General features: G+C 44.8%; 1 protein-coding gene across 3 annotated transcripts in view; it reads left to right on the forward strand.

Annotated features, from left to right (window-relative positions):
* The first annotated feature begins 6,580 nt into the window (after positions 1–6,580).
* IFNAR2 (interferon alpha and beta receptor subunit 2) overlaps positions 6,581–17,470 on the forward strand; it is a 32,737-nt gene continuing 21,847 nt past the window's right edge. For 2 of the 3 annotated variants that reach the window (XM_036850000.1, XM_036849999.1), the window contains exon 1: positions 6,581–6,846. The gene's annotated coding sequence lies outside the window, so the exon portion shown is untranslated. The remainder of the gene's footprint in view (positions 6,847–17,470) is intronic. The other variant, XM_036849997.1, reaches the window with a different exon arrangement.

Consider the following 17,470-nt stretch of genomic DNA (forward strand, 5'->3'; position numbering starts at 1 on the left):
ACAAGTCTCAATAAATTTAAGAAGATTGAAATCATATGAAGCATTTTTTCCAATGACAATGGTATGAAATGAGAAATCAATTGTAAGAAAAAAACTGGAAAAATCACAAATATGTGGAGATTAAACAACATGCTCCTGAACAACAAGTGGGTCAACGGAGAAATTGAAGGAAAAATCAAAAAATGCCTTGAGACAAATAAAAATGGAAACACAACATACCAAAATCTATGGGATGCAGCAAAACAGTTCTAAAAGGGAAGTTTATAACAATACAGGCCTACTTCAAGAAACAAGAAAAATCTCAAATAAACAATCTAACTTTATACCTAAAGGAACTAGAAAAAGAAGAACAAATAAAGCCCAAAGGTAGTAGAAAGAAGGAAAAAATAAAGATCAGTGCAGAAATAACTGAAAGAGAGATTAATAGATATACATACAACATAAGAGCACACAAAGGTTGAAAGCAAAAGCATGGAAAAAGACATATGAGGCAAATACTAGCCAAAAGATAGCTCTTGTAGCAATATTAATATCATCTAAAATTAGGGTAACTATATATAATTTATTGTATAAACCAGCATACCTTTGAGAATAAAAGGTATTATTAAGAATTACAACAGGAAAAGAGAAATAAACCAAGACTTCTTAGGCAAATCAGGATTTATGGTCAGTCATACAATACAAAATAAATCAAAAAGTGTTATTAAGGATGAGGAAGGTCTCTAAAAATGGTAATTCCCCAAGAGTATGTGAAGCAAAAAGTGATAGAAATATAGGGAGAAACAGATGATATCCACCTTCACAGTGAAAGATTTCAATATAACATTCTCAATCAATGATAGGTCAAGTAAACAAACCACAACAAAAAAATCTGCAAGAATGTAAAAGATTTAATCATCTAAAAAAAAAAATAGAGAGAGAGCTATGCACCCAAAACTTAAAGAAAACATTTTGTTAAGCACACATGAAACATTTACAAAAACTGACCTTATACTAGGTCACAGAGAAACCCTAAACAAACTTCAAGGAATAGATATCACCCAAACCAGATCTTCTAACCACATGCAACTGAGATAGAAGCCAATATAAACAAAAATAGTTGCATATTTGCTGGTGGGAATATAAACTGATGTAAGAGCATTGGTGGAAAGTTTGGCATGTCCTCCTAAAGTTAGAAATTCACATCAGCAGTTTCACTTTTAGAAACATACTTGAAACTCTTGCACCTGTAAAACCAGCAAAAATATACAAGAATGTTTAGAGCAGGACTGCTCTCAATAATGAAAACCTGGAAATAACACAAACACTCAAGGAAAAATGGGAAAATAGATTATGGTTGGGTTCATTTTCTCCTGCTGCATAACAAATTACCACAAACTTAGTGGCTTAAAACAATACCCATTTACTGTCTCCAAGTTCTGTAGGTCAGTAGTCAGGACATACCGTGGCTGGGTTCTCTGCTCAGGGTCTCACCAGGCTGGATCAAGGTGCTAGACAGGGCAGCCATCCCATCCAAGGCTGGCGTTCACTTCCAAGCTCACTGGTTGTTGGCAAAATTCAGGTCCTAGTGGTTGTAGGGCAGAGGCGCCACTTTCTTGCTGGCCGTCAGCAGGCGCTGTTCTCAGCCTCTAGAAGCCACCTGTCACAGGGCCCTCTCCACAACATGACAGTCTTCTTCTACAAATTCCACTGCAGCTTTCCATCTCTGACTCCAGACCCAGATTTAAAGGGCTCATGTGATTGATCCAGTGCCCTTTCTTAAGATCTGATTTGGGACCCCAATTGTATCTGTAAAATCCCATCACAGCAGCACCTAGTGTTTGATTAAATAATGTGTATGCACACCAGGGCCTAGGAAGCTTCATGGCCCTCTTAGAATTCTGCCTTCCACAATGCTCGATCCATGTGATGAATATTACATAGCTTCAAATGGAATGAACGCAGTCACCTGCAACAATGTGCATGAGCCTTAGAAATTTAACATCATATGAAAAAAATATAGTCCCAAAAGACTCTAAATTAAAAACAACTAAAATTTTAAAAGTGCTTTTAAAGGATTACATATAGATGCAACAGAGTGATATAAAAAAAAGAAAATAACGAGATGGTGGACTGGATTCTGGATGCCCCAGATGGGGGGGAGGTAGAGGGCCAGGTAGCTGAAGAGTTAGATGTAGGTTATTGTTAGGGGGTCTAGATTGGGGAGGGAAGAGGGTAAGTGGGTTCATAGATGTTATTATATTATTTTAAATAACTAACTTATACTGTGCTGTATGTCAATTAGAACTTAATAAAACTGGATAAATAAATAAATACTAAATATAAAATAAAATAACTAATCTGAAGCAGGACAAATATGGACCAGTGATGAGAGAACGTCATGTACTGAGGATTATGATTAATAATTTCTATTCTGTGTACCTGAAGTCTAATTAAAAATGAAGAAGAAAAAATACTTCTTAAATGAAAGAACATATTAAGGAATTGAAAAGTATATTCTCTCTAGGGCAGGCGAAGCCCTTGGGTTCCAGATAGCACCAAAGAGGCAGTGACTGATTTCTTCAGGACAAACTCGTCACCCCGGAAACCTTCCAAAATGTAAGTAGAAATTACCATTTGTTCTCAGAAACGCCTCGTCTGAACATATCTGGGGAGATCGCCTGTCACTTCCACCACTCAAACCTCAGGCTTCCTGGTTTTCTGTTGCCTGCACCTCCCAAGTGCTGCTAGGTCCTTTGCACCAGCCTTTAAACACACTCAGGGCTCTCCCACTTGCGGAAGAAAAAGGGTAAGAATGAAGCAGGACCTCTCTCCCCCCTACACCCCACACGTGCAACACCAGCTCCCTCCCACGCTTTCCCAGCAAAACTTCCTGCAGACAAGTCCCCTACATTCTCTGTCTCAGTCCTCAGCCCATGCTTTCGCCCTCCCAACTGGACAACACGTGTGCTCCACCAGGTCACAGGCAACTGCTCAGCCCTTAATTCTCCTGACATTTTGGTGCCCTTTGACTCTGGACCACTTCCTCCGTGCATCCTTTTCCCTTGGCAGCTGTCACAGCTCCCTGCTTTTTCTGTCATCTCCCTGCCCCTCCTCTCCTGTCTCATCCACAGGCTCATCTTCCTCTGCTGTTCTGTACTTGTTGACGTTGCTTGTGGCTCTGTCCTCACATCCCTGGGCCCTGCTCCCTCATCTCTCTGGAATAGCTCATCTGCTCCCACAGCATCAGTTGCCATTTGCACACTGCTCATCTCCAAATCCTTCCTTGCAGCCGAAATCTTCTTCACTCTGGGTGCGTAGAACCAATTCCCTCCTGGAAACTTCTTCAATGACCCCCATACTTCCAACTCACTCTGCCCCAAACTGTCATCTCTCCCTCTTCTTAAGAGGGCACTAATCCCATCAAGAGGGCTCATAGCATTTGTCTTGGAGTTTCTTACAGCTTTCCCTCTGTGGACACGGAATGAATTCTCCCTGGGTCGTTGCTTCCCAGGGATGCACGGGGACCTAGGTTTGAGTCCAAGGACCTTGATCTGCCCTTGTCAGCCTCATATGAGCTACCTTCCTTTTGGGGCTACTCCCGTAGAAAAGCGGGGCCTCCTGGGAATCCATCAGCTTTCTATGCCCAGAGTTCTCCCAACAGATGGTCATGGGCCATTGGGAGACTTGGGGTACGAGAGAAAACAATGAGGTTTAGGGTTTTTTAAAAATCAATCTACATTTATGTAGTCACTCACTAGATGATATTTATTAATGTATATGCAAAATTAATTCATTGCCACAATGCAAAGTCTCAAGAGACTTCAGGAATCACATGGTCTAACAGGCATGTTCTAGATGAGAAAGTTGTCTCAAATCCCCTCATTTCTTTTCTTCTTTCCTTTCAAGCCCTGGTGGCACCCATTTCTCAAGCAAGCTAGGGGGATGATCTCGACTGCATTCAACTGCAGTGGCCCCAAGGCCCTGGTACATACCCCACAAGGTGAGGGTATGGGTAGAGCCAAGGTAAAGGGCAATGCTGGCTTAAAAAGTGGGGGAAGGAGGAAGGAGATGAGTCATTCTGAGAATCAGAGGTGGGGAAAGAGAGTCATGTGCCTGTGGCTTAGTCCCTTAGTTGAGGTTGGGGTGATGAGGGCAGCCACTCTTCACCGCTCACACAGGGGCACGAGGTGGCAAGGCTGCAATGCCCTGAACCGCTATTAGTAGAGAGAGCTTGCAGCCGAGTTGAAAGGAGCAGACCCTCGCTGCTCCTTCACTCCACTTGCCTGGGCTAAGGAGGGCAGCTGCACAAAGAGAGGCTAAATGCGGTCAAACTACAGTTTGGGGTTTCTCAGTCAGAGACTCAGGGGAGGAGCTGACTCCACCATTGTCACACGTGCAAGCTCGAGGGAGAACTCATAGCTTATCATGGGCACAGCATCTAGACTCCTAGCCTGGAGCCGCCAAGTGCAAGTTAGAGCTAAGCCTCTGACCTCAGAAGTAAACTTGACCAATGAGCTGCTCATGCCAGAGTTGAGACCAGAGGCAGTTCTTGGACCCCTAATTTGGCATTCTTTCCACTGAACTCCCCCCACCCCCAGGAGAGTAGAGAGGTGTAGGGGTGTGGATTTTATGAAGGGAAGGGTCAAACCCCTATCAGTACTCTCTTCGGTCCGGAGGAATTCCTTCACAGGTCCCCTCCCATTATGAAGTCTTTGATATACGAGAGTATTGTCCACGCACTCATTTTCAGCAGATGACTTTGCCACATACTTCCTGCAAAAAGCATAAGTTGTCAGACACTGTCTTATCTTTTGCCTCCAAATCTACCCTCTCTCTGCCTTCCTTTCTCCTGTTACAAAAGGCAAAACGTCCCCTCTACCTACGACCAGCCCCTCCAGTGTTCCTGGATTCCCCCCTCCTATCTCAACAATTTCACTCTTGCCTTTATCTCCTCTCTTCCCCATTATCAATTTACCACTCTCTATAGGACCATTCTCAATAGACTGTGAACATGCATAGTAATCTCCCATCTTAAAAATATCCATCCCTTAAAACAACGAGATACCACTACACACCTATTAGAATGGCTAAAATGCAAAACACTGACAGCACCAAATGCTGGTGAGGATGTGAAGAAGTGAGAACCCTCATTCCTTGCTGATGGAAATGCAAAATGGTGCGGCCACTTTGGAAGACCATTTGGTAGTTTCTTTCAAAACTAAATATAACTCTTAAAATATAATCCAGCAATTGCACTCTTTGACATTTACCCATGAGTTGAAAACGTTCACACAAAAACCTGCACATGGATTTTTTTAAATTAATTAATTAATTTATGTTTGGCTGTGTTGGGTCTTCGTTGCTGCACGTGGGCTTTCTCTAGTTGCAGAGAGCGGGGGCTACTCTTTGTTGAGGTGCGCAGGCTTCTCATTGCGGTGGCTTCTCTTGCTGCGGAGCATGGGCTCTAGGCGCGCGGGCTTCAGTAGTTGTGGCACGCGGGCTCAGTAGTTGGGGCACACAGGCTCTAGAGCACAGGCTCAGTAGTTGTGGCGCACGGGCTTAGTTGCTCCACAGCATGTGGGATCTTCCCGGACCAGGGCTCGAACCCATGTCCCCTGCATGTCCCCTCCTACTCCTCCCTTGTCACAAAACTGAAAGTGAAACTGAATTCTCAATTAGAATTATCTAGATGGTTAGTTGTTTTTTTTTTCTTCTCCTCCTTCAAAAGGATTTTAACATGTACATTTCAGTAGCTTTAATGTTTAAAATATACATACATTTGGGACTTCCCTGGTGGTCCAGTGGTTAAGAATCCGCCCTTCCATTTCTGGGGGCACGGTTCCAACCATGGTTGGGGAACTAGCATCCTGCATCTGGCATGACCCTGGGCACGGGCTCGATCCCATGTCCCCTGCATTGGCAGGCAGATTCTCAACCACTGCGCCACCAGGGAAGCCCATAAATTTTTTTAAATTTACACACATTTTACTGAAAGCTACCTCATGTTCTATTTTGGAAATTGATGGGATATAAATGATAGGTAAACAAAATAATGAGGGACTGTCTTTCCTCTCTACCTACCCCCAAAGACGTTAATCAGTGGAGGACTGGGCAACCAGGAGCACAGAGGAAAGAGCCACAGAGAAGGGGGAGGGAGGCAATATTTACCATATTTACAAAGTTCTGCTTGAGCCTGCAACGATACCAAGCCTTTACAACTCAATGATAGTTATTTTTATCCCTGTTTTATTGATTGGAGAATTATGATCTGAGCAGTTTGTGGAACTAGTAAAGGCGGGGAGTGCAGGAGAGAGCCCGTTCGGGCTTTCGTTCATTCATTCATTCAACACATTTTTATTGAGTGGATTAAATGTGCTAGGCATTGTTCTAAGTGACTGGCACTGTTCCAGCCCCTGAGGATACTGCTGTAAACACAACAGCCAAAATCCTTTCTCTCTTCCCCAGTGGAGCTTACATGGAGGAGGGGTGGCGGCGGGAGGCGCTGTTTTAATAAATCTGGGTAAATTACAAGACCTGGTGTCCCCGCCCCGCCCGGGCCCGAGCTCTCCGCTGGGGGCCGGCGCTCGGCGCGCGCACCCGCCCTGAAGACTTGCTCCACCTCTCGGGGAGGAGACCCCGAGGACCGATCTGGGGCACCCTCGGAGCGGATGGTGAGGGCCACCACCCCGCCACTCTTCTCGCCTTTGCCCCACGACGGTCGTCACTGCCGAAGGGGCCGCCAGCCGCGCGCATCCTGGTCGCGAGCGCCGACCAGGGGTGCGGAGGGGTGGCGGCGGAGCCCGGCTGCGGCGGGTGCGCCCGAGGCTGGCACCCCGAGGACAACGGCGAGGCCAAGCGGCCGAGGTAACGCGGGACTACTGGGGTGGCGGGGACAGGGGGCGGGGACCGGGCGAACGCCGCCTCCCCGCAGCCGCTTCCCGGAATCCCTCTCCAGGTTCCTGTCTCTCCCCCGCCCCGCACCGGACTCCACGGGCTCCCGCCGGCGCTCCGGGCCGGGAGGGGGGTTTGCCGCCGCCCTTCTCCCGGGGGCCGCCCCCCTGCCCACGCCCCCCGCGGCCCGGCGGGTCGCTGGAGTGCGTCCGCTGACTGTCCCCCGCGGCCGCGCTGCCCTCGGCCCTGGCCGGCCGTCCCGCGCTCATCGCCCCTCCTGGGAGCCGTCTTCACGCGCCCAGCCCTGCGGCTCCGCCACCTGCCACACCGAGGGCGCGGGTCGCTGCGAGATGAGAGCCACTGTCAAGTTCAAAAGTCAAACTCCTCACGATCCACAACGCCTTGCAAAACTGGGTTACCGGCTCGGGTCTCCGGTCCGGGGTTTTCCGCCCGCCCTCCAAGAGAGCAAACTGAGTTTAGCCATCCTTTGTTCCCGGGCGGGAGAGGGTCACGGAAGGGCAACCGGAGCTGGAGTGTCCTATGTCATTTCAGACCCATCGCTTGGAAGCTGGAGGGAGGACGGGGCGATGGGACAGCGTCGCGGGGACAGGAGTGGGTCCCCCTCCAGGGTCGGGAAGGAATGAGGAACGGGGTGCGAGTCGACGCTCGCGTTTCAACCCTGACCAAAGAAACCAGTTAAACCCAGTTAATTGGATCCATCAACCCACTTGTGTGGCTAGCGATGGCTTTGAGAAACTCTAGATGTCCCGTCTGTCTGTCCGTCTCTCTCTCTCTCTTTTAATGTTTGTTTGATCTCCTTGCTTTTGTTTGGCAAAAAGTCTTAGAAACTGAGCGGAACGAGATGGGAGGTGCAGAGGCAGGCGCAGCGAGCGAGAGGCCTGGAGTCCCCCCTCCCCCAGGTGTCACACTAACTGACCCCGGCGGCTGAGACCAACAGGCCTTCCGTCACTTGTCCCGCATCTTGAACAGGTTTCAAAGTATCCTTCCCCCTACGGTTCTGGCTTGGAGACAAAAGGGGTGGAAGCGAGGCCATAGCAAAATGTGCTCTAAAGAAAACATTTCCTAGTAATGTGCGCATCAGTGATAAGGTTTGACTCTTTTGTCGCAGGAAATGGCTTGATTCCCAACCACTGCACCACCAAGGAAGTCCTAGTTCTCGTCTTTGAAAGCATGGATCAGTAAACAGGGTCGAACAGTTAGCATGCTGTGAACAGATCATATTCCAACTTCCTAATGTCTTTTGTAATTTTCTTTAAAATTACAAGGATATTTTAGGGAGCTATTCTTTCTTACGGAAATAATTTGTGTCAACAGTTTCTTCAGGCTTCGCTTCAGTTTTTTTCCAAGTAAAATAAATTTAGACAGAAACATCTGTGTGAGTGTGTTTGTGTGTGTTTGTGTGTGTGTTGTGTGTGTCTATGCATAGAAAGATCTCTGGGATTCTGTTCACCTAATGTTAATGATGGAAATATCAGGATGCTGGGATTTTACTTTTATACATTATTTTTAATTTTTTTAATGAGTGAGTAGAAGTATTTTTACCAAAACAAGACATAAACTAGAAATAAATATGCCAAGATGTAAACAATGGTTGGTGCTTGGTGGTAAAAATAAAGATGATTGGTACTTTCTTCTTTGTGCTTTTTTTTGTATTTTTTTTTTTTTAATTTCCCGGAGAAAAAGTATGTAGTTTTATTTGTAGAGTCTTTCTGAATCCATTCATTCATTGATTAGCAAAGATGCGCCAGGTGTCAGGCTGTGCTGGGTAGGAGAAAAGACAGCATTCTGCTCTCTACCAGGAGAATAGGGGGCAGCAAGTTCCATGAGGGCTGTCTGTCTGTCTGTCTGTCTGTTTAGGAGGAGTTGAAATTCAGAGAAGAATCACTTTGCCCAGGTTGCATCTCCTTGAGCTGGGCCTTAAAAATGGAAAGTTTTTTGTTTGGGTATCAATGGCAAGGATTGCTGGGTGGGGAGTCGGGGAGGGGGCAGGGTGGGTGGTGATGGGAGTGTCAGAGCACGATGTGATGTGTGGGACAGTAGTGGGAACACTGGAAAGGCTGGTGGCAGCCTTGAATTCAACCTAAGGCTTTGATTTCTTGTCAGGCAGCAGTGAACTACAGGCTGGGTTGGTGGCAGAATTTGCATGGCCCAGAGCAAAATTAAAATGCAGGGCCCCATTGGATTAAAAAGTAGGAAAAAGTACCACCAAAGGTACTAAAATATAAAGCTTTTTCTTTTTTTTTTTTTTTTTAAACATCTTTATTGAAGTATAATTGCCTTACAATGGTGTGTTAGCTTCTGCTTTATAACAGAGTGAATCAGTTATACATATACAATATGTTCCCATTTCTCTTCCCTCTTGCATCTCCCTCCCTCCCACCCTCCCCATCCCACCCCTCTAGGTGGTCACAAAGCACCGAGCTGATCTCCCTGTGCTATGCGGCTGCTTCCCACTAGCTATCTATTTTACATTTGGTAGTGTAGATATGTCCATGACACTCTCTTACCCTGTCACATCTCACCCCACCCCCTCCCCATATCCTCAAGTCCATTCTCTAGTAGGTCTGTGTCTTTATTCCCGTCTTGCCACTAGGTTCTTCATGGCCTTTTTTTTTTTTTTTTTTTTCCCTTAGATTCCGTATATATGTGTTAGCATACTGTATTTGTTTTTCTCTTTCTGACTTACTTCACTCTGTATGACAGACTCTAACTCCATCCACCTCATTACAAATACCTCCATTTCATTTCTTTTTATGGCTGAGTAATATTACATTGTATATATGTGCCACATCTTCTTTATCCATTCATCTGTCGATGGACATTTAGGTTGCTTCCATGTCCTGGCTATTGTAAATAGAGCTGCAATGAACATTTTGGTACATGACTCTTTTTGACCTATGGTTTTCTCAGGGTATATGCCCAGTATTGGGATTGCTGGGTCGTATGGTAGTTCTATTTGTAGTTTTTTAAGGAACCTCCATACTGTTCTCCATAGTGGCTGTATCAATTTACATTCCCACCAACAGTGCAAGAGTGTTCCCTTTCCTCCACACCCTCTCCAGCATTTATTGTTTCTAGATTTTTTGATGATGGCCATTCTGACCAGCGTGAGATGATATCTCATTGTAGTTTTGATTTGCATTTCTCTAATGATTAATGATGTTGAGCATTCTTTCATGTGTCTGTAGGCCATCTGTATATCTTCTTTGGAGAAATGTCTATTTAGGTCTTCTGCCCATTTTTGGATTGGGTTGTTCGTTTTTTTGTTATTGAGCTGCATGAGCTGCTTGTAAATCTTGGAGATTAATCCTTTGTCAGTTGCTTCATTTGCAAATATTTTCTCCCATTCTGATGGTTGTCTTTTGGTCTTGTTTATGGTTTCCTTTGCTGTGCAAAAGCTTTTAAGTTTCATTAGGTCCCATTTGTTTATTTGTGTTCTTATTTCCATTTCTCTGGGAGCTGGGTCAAAAAGAATCTTGCTGTGATGTATGTCATAGAGTGTTCTGCCTATGTTTTCCTCTAAGAGTTTGATAGTGTCTGCCCTTACACTTAGGTCTTTAATCCATTTTGAGTTTATTTTTGTGCATGGTGTCAGGGAGTGTTCTAATTTCATACTTTTACATGTACCTGTCCAATTTTCCCAGCACCACTTATTGAAGAGGCTGTCTTTTCTCCACTGTATATGCTTGCCTCCTTTATCAAAGATAAGGTGACCATATGTGTGTGGGTTTATCTCTGGGCTTTCTATCCTGTTCCATTGATCTATATTTCTGTTTTTGTGCCAGTACCAAACTGTCTTGATTACTGAAGCTTTGTAATATAGTCTGAAGTCAGGGAGCCTGATTCCCCCAGCTCCATTTTTCGTTCTCAAGATTGCTTTGGCTATTCGGGGTCTTTTGTGTTTCCATACAAATTGTGAAATTTTTTGTTCTAGTTCTGTGAAAAATGCCAGTGGTAGTTTGATAGGGATTGCATTGAATCTGTAGATTGCTTTGGGTAGTAGAGTCATTTTCACAATGTTGATTCTTCCAATCCAGGAACATGGTATATCTCTCCATCTATTTGTATCATCTTTAATTTCTTTCATCAGTGTCTTATAATTTTCTGCATACAGGTCTTTTGTCTCCTTAGGTAGGTTTATTCCTAGATATTTTATTCTTTTTGTTGCAATGGTAAATGGGAGTGTTTTCTTAATTTCACTTTCAGATTTTTCGTCATTAGTGTATAGAAATGCAAGAGATTTCTGTGCATTAATTTTGTATCCTGCTACTTTACCAAATTCATTGATTAGCTCTAGGAGTTTTCTGGTAGCATCTTTAGGATTCTCTATGTATAGTATCATGTCATCTGCAAATAGTGACAGCTTTACTTCTTCTTTTCCGATTTGGATTCCTTTTATTTCTTTGTCTTCTCTGATTGCTGTGGCTAACACTTCCAAAACTATGTTGAATAATAGTGGTGAGAGTGGGCAACCTTGTCTTGTTCCTGATCTTAGTGGAAATGGTTTCAGTTTTTCACCATTGAGGACAATGTTGGCTGTGGGTTTGTCATATATGGCCTTTATTATGTTGAGGAAAGTTCCCTCTATGCCTACTTTCTGCAGGGCTTTTATCATAAATGGGTGTTGAATTTTGTCGAAAGCTTTCTCTGCATCTATTGAGATGATCATATGGTTTTTCTCCTTCAATTTGTTAATATGGTGTATCACATTGATTGATTTGCGTATATTGAAGAATCCTTGCATTCCTGGGATAAACCCCACTTGATCATGGTGTATGATCCTTTTAATGTGCTGTTGGATTCTGTTTGCTAGTATTTTGTTGAGGATTTTTGCATCTATGTTCATCAGTGATATTGGCCTGTAGTTTTCTTTCTTTGTGACATCTTTGTCTGGTTTTGGTATCAGGGTGATGGTAGCCTCGTAGAATGAGTTTGGGAGTGTTCCTCCCTCTGCAATATTTTGGAAGAGTTTGAGAAGGATAGGTGTTAGCTCTTCTCTAAATGTTTGATAGAATTCACCTGTGAAGCCATCTGGTCCTGGGCTTTTGTTTGTTGGAAGGTTTTTAATCACAGTTTCAATTTCAGTGCTTGTGATTGGTCTGTTCATATTTTCTATTTCTTCCTGGTTCAGTCTCGGCAGTTTGTGCATTTCTAAGAATCTGTCCATTTCTTCCAGGTTGTCCATTTTATTGGCATAGAGTTGCTTGTAGTAATCTCTCGTGATCTTTTGTATTTCTGCAGTGTCAGTGGTTACTTCTCCTTTTTCATTTCTAATTCTATTGATTTGAGTCTTCTCCCTTTTTCTCTTGATGAGTCTGGCTAATGGTTTATCAATTTTGTTTATCTTCTTAAAGAACCAGCTTTTAGTTTCATTGATTTTTGCTATTGTTTCCTTCATTTCTTTTTCATTTATTTCTGACCTGATCTTTATAATTTCTTTCCTTCTGCTGGCTTTGGGGTTTTTTTGTTCTTCTTTCTCTAATTGCTTTAGGTGCAAGGTTAGGTTGTTTATTCGAGATGTTTCCTGTTTCTTGATGTAGGTTTGTATTGCTATAAACTTCCCTCTTAGAACTGCTTTTGCTGCATCCCATAGGTTTTGGGTCGTCGTGTCTCCATTGTCATTTGTTTCTAGGTATTTTTGATTTCCCCTTTGATTTCTTCAGTGATCACTTCGTTATTAAGTAGTGTATTGTGTAGCCTCCATGTGTTTGTATTTTTTACAGATCTTTTCCTGTAATTGATATCTAGTCTCATAGCGTTGTGGTCGGAAAAGATACTTGATACGATTTCAATTTTCTTAAATTTACCAAGGCTTGATTTGTGACCCAAGATATGATCTATCCTGGAGAATGTTCCATGAGCACTTGAGGAAAATGTGTATTCTGTTGTTTTTGGGTGGAATGTCCTATAAATATCAATTAAGTCCATCTTGTTTAATGTATCATTTAAAGCTTGTGTTTCCTTATTTATTTTCATTTTGGATGATCTGTCCATTGGTGAAAGTGGGGTGTTAAAGTCCCCTACTATGATTGTGTTGCTGTCGATTTCCCCTTTTATGGCTGTTAGTATTTGCCTTATGTATTGAGGTGCTCCTATGTTGGGTGCATAAATATTTACAATTGTTATACCTTCCTCTTGGATCGATCCCTTGATCATTGTATAGTGTCCTTCTTTGTCTCTTGTAATAGTCTTTATTTTAAAGTCTATTTTGTCTTATATGAGAATTGCTACTCCAGCTTTCTTTTGATTTCCATTTGCATGGCATATCTTTTTCCATCCCCTCACTTTCAGTCTATATGTGTCTCTAGGTCTGAAGTGGGTCTCTTGTAGACAGCATATATATGGGTCTTGTTTTTGTATCCATTCAGCCAGCCTGTGTCTTTTGGTGGGGGCATTTAATCCATTTACATTCAAGGTAATTATCGATATGTATGTTCCTATTCCCATTTTCTTAAATGTTTTGGGTTTGTTATTGTAGGTGTTTTCCTTCTCTTGTGTTTCTTGCCTAGAGAAGTTCCTTTAGCATTTGTTGTAAAGCTGGTTTGGTGGTGCTGAACTCTCTCAGCTTTTGCTTGTCTGTAAAGGTTTTAATTTCTCCATCACATCTGAATGAGATCCTTGCTGGGTAGAGTAATCTTGGTTGTAGGTTTTTCTTCTTCATCACTTTAAGTATATCCTGCCACTCCCTTCTGGCTTGCAGAGTTTCTGCTGAAAGATCAGATGTTAACCTTATGGGGATTCCCTTGTGTGTTATTTGTTGTTTTTCCCTTGCTGCCTTTAATATGTTTTCCTTATATTTAATTTTTGACAGTTTGATTAATATGTGTCTTGGCGTGTTTCTCCTTGGGTTTATCCTGTATGGGACTCTCTGTGCTTCCAGGACTTGATTAACTATTTCCTTTCCCATATTAGGGAAGTTTTCAACTATAATCTCTTCAAATATTTTCTCAGTCCCTTTCTTTTTCTCTTCTTCTTCTGGGACCCCTATAATTCAAATGTTGGTGCATTTAATGTTGTCCCAGAGGTCTCTGAGACTGTCCTCAGTTCTTTTCATTCTTTTTTCTTTATCCTGCTCTGCAGTAGTTATTTCCACCATTTTATCTTCCAGGTCACTTATCCTTTCTTCTGCCTCAGTTATTCTGCTATTGATCCCATCTAGAGTATTTTTAATTTCATTTATTGTGTTTTTCATCATTGCTTGGTTCCTCTTTAGTTCTTCTACACCCTTGTTAAATGTTTCTTGCATTTTGTCTATTCTATTTCCAAGATTTTGGATCATCCTTACTATCATTATTCTGAATTCTTTTTCAGGTAGACTACCTATTTCCTCTTCATTTGTTAAGTCTGTTGTGTTTTGACCCTGCTCCTTCATCTGCTGTGTGTTTTTCTGTCGTCTCATTTTGCTTATCTTACTGTGTTTGGGGTCTCCTTTTCACAGGCTGCAGGTTCGTAGTTCCCGTTGTTTTTGGTATCTGTCCCCAGTGGCTAAGGTTGGTTCAGTGGGTTGTATAGGCTTCCTGGTGGAGGGAACTAGTGACTGAGTTCTGGTGGATGAGGCTGGATCTTGTCTTTCTGGTGGGCACGTCCACGTCTGGTGGTGTATTTTGGGGTGTCTGTGGCCTTATTATGATTTTAGGCAGCCTCTCTGCTAATGGATGGGGCTGTGTTCCTGTCTTGCTAGTTGTTTGGCATAGGGTGTTCAGCACTGTAGCTTGCTGGTCATTGAGTGATGCTGGGTCTTGATGTTGAGATGGAGATCTCTGAGAGATTTTTGCCATTTGGTATTACGTGGAGCTGGGAGGTCTCTTGTGGACCAGTGTCCTGAAGTTGGCTCTCCCACCTCAGAGGTACGGCCCTGATGCCTGGCTGGAGCACCAAGAGCCTTTCGTCCACACAGCTCAGAGTAAAAGGGAGAAAAAATAGAAAGAAAGAAAGAGGCTATAATATAGTGAAGTAAAATAAAGCTATTATAAAGCAAAGCTATACAGACAAAATCTCCCCCAGAAGCATATACATATACACTCACAAAAAAAAGGAAAAGGGGAAAAATTAATATATCCTGCTCCCAAAGTCCACCTCCTGAATTTGGGATGATTCGTTGTCTATTCAGGTATTCAACAGATGCAGGCACATCAAGTTGTTTGTGGAGTTTTAATCCGCTGCTTCTGAGGCTGCTGGGAGAGATTTCCCCTTCTCTTCTCTGTTCGCACAGCTCCTGGGGATCAGCTTTGGATTTGGACCCGCCTCTGCGTGTAGGTCGCCTGAGGGCGTCTGTTCCCCCCCATACAGGACGGGGTTAAAGGAGCAGCTGCTTCGGGGGCTGTGGCTCACCCAGGCCGCGGGGAGGGAGCGGTACGGAGGAGGCGGGGCGAGCCTGCGGCGGCCGAGGCCGGCGTGACGTTGCAGCAGCCCGAGGCGCGCCGTGCGTTCTCCCGGGGAAGTTGTCCCGGGATCACGGGACCCTGGCAGTGGCGGGCTGCACAGGCTCCCGGGAGGGGCGGTGTGGAGAGTGACCTGGGCTCGCACACGGGCTTCTTGGTGGCGGCAGCAGCAGCCTTAGCGTCTCCTGCCCGTCTCTGGGGTCCGCGCTGACCGCCGCGGCTCGCGCCAGTCTCTGGAGTTCGTTTAGGCGGCGCTCTGAATCCCCTCTCCTCGCGCACCAGGAAACAAAGAGGGAAGAAAAAGTCTCTTGCCTCTTCGGCAGCTGCAGACTTTTTCCCGGACTCCCTCCCGGCTAGCTGTGGTGCGCTAACCCCTTCAGGCTGTGTTCACGCTGTCAACCCCAGTCCTCTCCCTGCGATCCGACCGAGGCCCGAGCCTCAGCTCCCAGCCCCGCCCGCCCCGGCGGGTGAGCAGACAAGCCTCTCGGGCTGGTGAGTGCTGCTCGGCGCCGAGCCTCCGTGCGGGAATCTCTCCGCTTTGCCCTCCGCACCCCTGTGGCTGCGCTCTCCTCCGTGGCTCCGAAGCTTCCCCCCTCTGCCACCCGCAGTCTCTGCCCGCGAAGGGGCTCCTAGTGCGTGGAAATCTTTCCTCCTTCACAGCTCCCTCCCACTGGTGCAGGTCCCGTCCCTATACTTTTGTCTCTGTTATTTCTTTTTTCTTTTGCCCTACCCAAGTACCGGGGGAGTTTCTTGCCTTTTGGGAGGTCTGACGTTTTCTGCCAGCGTTCAGTGGGTGTTCTGTAGGAGCAGTTCCACGTGTAGATGTATTTCTACTGTATCTGTGGGAAGGAAGGTGATCTCCGTGTCTTACTCTTCCGCCATCTTCTCTCCTCCCTCTCTTTGTTGGCTTATTCTAAAGCTTTTTCTTTTCTCCCATGGTGTCTCTCAACTTGCCCTTTTTTTTTTTTTCTATTGAAGGTCATTCTAAGTAAAAAAATATAAATTTAATTACTAACATGAATTTTACCATTCTCCTTTACATTGTGCAAAAGCCAGATCTAAATGCAAATGTAAGAGCATTTAATCCAAATGAAGAATCACCGAATTACAATTGGCATTTCATAGCACACAAAATAGCAGACTTGAATTCAAGCTAAAAACACATTAAAAAGTCCTCTTGACTATCACGCTATCAGGTCTCACCCAGGGTTTTCTAGAGAAATCCAAAAGATTCCAAGTCAAAATTGCCATCTACCACCCATGAGCTATCCAGGCACCTCAACTTATCCCATAATATTGTATCCATTCAGAACATCCACAGAGACATCTTTGTGAGATGTGATGTCATCTCCCATCGTTACTCCTCAGCAGAGGGCCTGCATGATTGTGGACGTTCCCTAGGTGCTGGGCGCACCAAGGTTGTAGAATGCCACTTTGGGTGTGACTCCCTTGTTACCTGGTCATCTGTCCTGTGGCCTCTGGTCCCTCTGTTTTGTTCTGATGGTAGCACATCTTTGCCTTTGTTCTGCATCTGCAAAACCTTCCCTCTGTTCAGCAGCTGAGAAGTACACACACACAACTACACAATGAGAAGCCCCGCTCTCCTGCTCTGGGCCAGGGGATGCCTCCTCCCTCTCTTTGTTCCTGGTGACTCATACTCCACTTCTAGTTAGGTTTCTGGTACTAGATTCTTGCTTGCTTGGAAAATCTAATTTCCCACCTTGGCATCCTGCCTGGATTTGTTCATGAAGCTCCTTAAGACTCTCCCCGACTCCAAACAGATCAGGCTTCCTGAAGCGCTCGTTACTCTCATCTCTGTAGCCAGGGCCTGCTTCAGTCCCCAGGGACCCTGCATGTAGAAGAGTCCCACACTTGGTTTATTGCTCTCCTGTGGTTGTCTTGAAATTCTTAATCATTTTATCTTTGAAGTTGTGTTTTGTTAGTGAAATCTGGTGGGACCATGGAACACACGGCAGGCTTGGAGTCTCAGTTCACACTTGCCCCTTCTCTGCAGGATGGGGACCCTGCCTGGCCTCTCTCTTCACCCCTTGACCATTGACACTCTTTTCATGGGGGCAGCAGCTGGGTTGCATCGTGGGAGACTCCCATGTTGCACTGATGCCCATCTGGCGTGCGTACAGGGAGGGTAGGCCGGGCAGACTGGAAGCTGTCCCCGGCCCACCTCACCCAGGGAG

The sequence above is a fragment of the Balaenoptera musculus genome, chromosome 4 (genome assembly GCF_009873245.2).
Source record: "Balaenoptera musculus isolate JJ_BM4_2016_0621 chromosome 4, mBalMus1.pri.v3, whole genome shotgun sequence".
Taxonomy (NCBI): Eukaryota; Metazoa; Chordata; class Mammalia; order Artiodactyla; family Balaenopteridae; genus Balaenoptera; species Balaenoptera musculus.